This window comes from Octodon degus, unplaced genomic scaffold, assembly GCF_000260255.1.
Source record: "Octodon degus isolate 3935 unplaced genomic scaffold, OctDeg1.0 scaffold00447, whole genome shotgun sequence".
Taxonomy (NCBI): Eukaryota; Metazoa; Chordata; class Mammalia; order Rodentia; family Octodontidae; genus Octodon; species Octodon degus.
The window spans coordinates 318,161-319,436 of NW_004525023.1; the positions used below are offsets into that span (position 1 = coordinate 318,161).

Sequence of the window (1,276 nt, forward strand, 5' to 3'; positions counted from 1 at the left end):
GATTCTGAGGAACATGTTCTCTTCCAAGATAATATGAAAAATCACGTGATAGTCACACTGGTCTTGAAACCAGATAATACACAAGTGTCAGCAACATAAGATAACTGAATTCAAAAGGATTTTGCCTTCTCTCAGGCTAGGTAGTACTGCTTGAGAACTGGCATGGAGTATAAAGCAGAGGAAGGACCTAAATTTGGAAGGGAATTGTCCTTTATTAGTGGTTACCCTGGCAATTCCATTCATTTTCATATTTAGAAAACCCACAAAGGCTGCAATAATTTGGCACTTCCTTCATGTATAACATGATCATTTTCACACTAATGTAGCAAAGCCTTGTTTTAGAATCAACTGTAAGGAATGAGAGTGTATGTTTGTCCCAAAGTGGACAATCTTTATAAACAAAATGGTGACTACTGTTGTTTTCATTCTTGTTGTAGTCTCACAAGGCATGCATATACTCATGCTGGACTAGTTGACATCAGCCCATTTTATGTAGCTGCAGAGTTATCATTGGGAAAATCCAGACCATGCCTTGAAATTTCTGCTTTACCTACATCCCCCTTTTTGAAGCACTCTGCACTCCTGCTAGCTCCAGCACCTCTTCTCTCTTGGCTGCCCTGATGTTGTGCCCTTCTACAGTCCAAAGCTGGCGGATGATTTCAGTCTCAATTGAGGCTATTCCTGTGTTTTATTCTCAGACCCTTCTCTTCTGTTGCACGGGAATTCAATGAGGCCACACGTGCATGATGTGCTTCTGCATCTTCATCCGGATTATTGTGCCTATCCCTCACATACCTCTTTACAGTCTTGTGATATCCTCATCCTATAACATCTTCTTAGCAGGATTCTCACTGAATTTGCTTTTAAAAATATGTAACTTTTGGAGCCAGGTTCATAAGCCTCTACATTTTTCTCCTTTGAGGAAGCAACATCATTTCATGGATCCAATCCTACTTCACAATTTCTCTGGTACATCTCTCTTTATCATTCTAACATTTTCCTCCTAACTATAAAGAGGAATCTTGGGGCTGGGGAGATGGCTCAGTGGAATAAGCACTTCCCTGGCAAGCACAAGGGCCTGAGTTCAATCCCCGGTTCCACCAGAAAAAGAAAAAGAGGAATCTGTGTGGTACAGAAGCCTAGAGAAGAGTAAAGAAATAGAGACCCATACAATGCCACTAACCATATACATCTCAATATATTTACTTCTCAGGAAGTATATCTTGATGTGATCAGTAATACATACCAATAAGAACAAAAGAAACAAAGAAGTATG

General features: G+C 40.0%; 1 protein-coding gene across 1 annotated transcript in view; it reads left to right on the forward strand.

Annotated features, from left to right (window-relative positions):
* The window catches only part of LOC101559951 (liver carboxylesterase 1-like), a 127,520-nt gene that overhangs the window by 80,048 nt on the left and 46,196 nt on the right, over positions 1-1,276 (forward strand). The window lies entirely within an intron of this gene.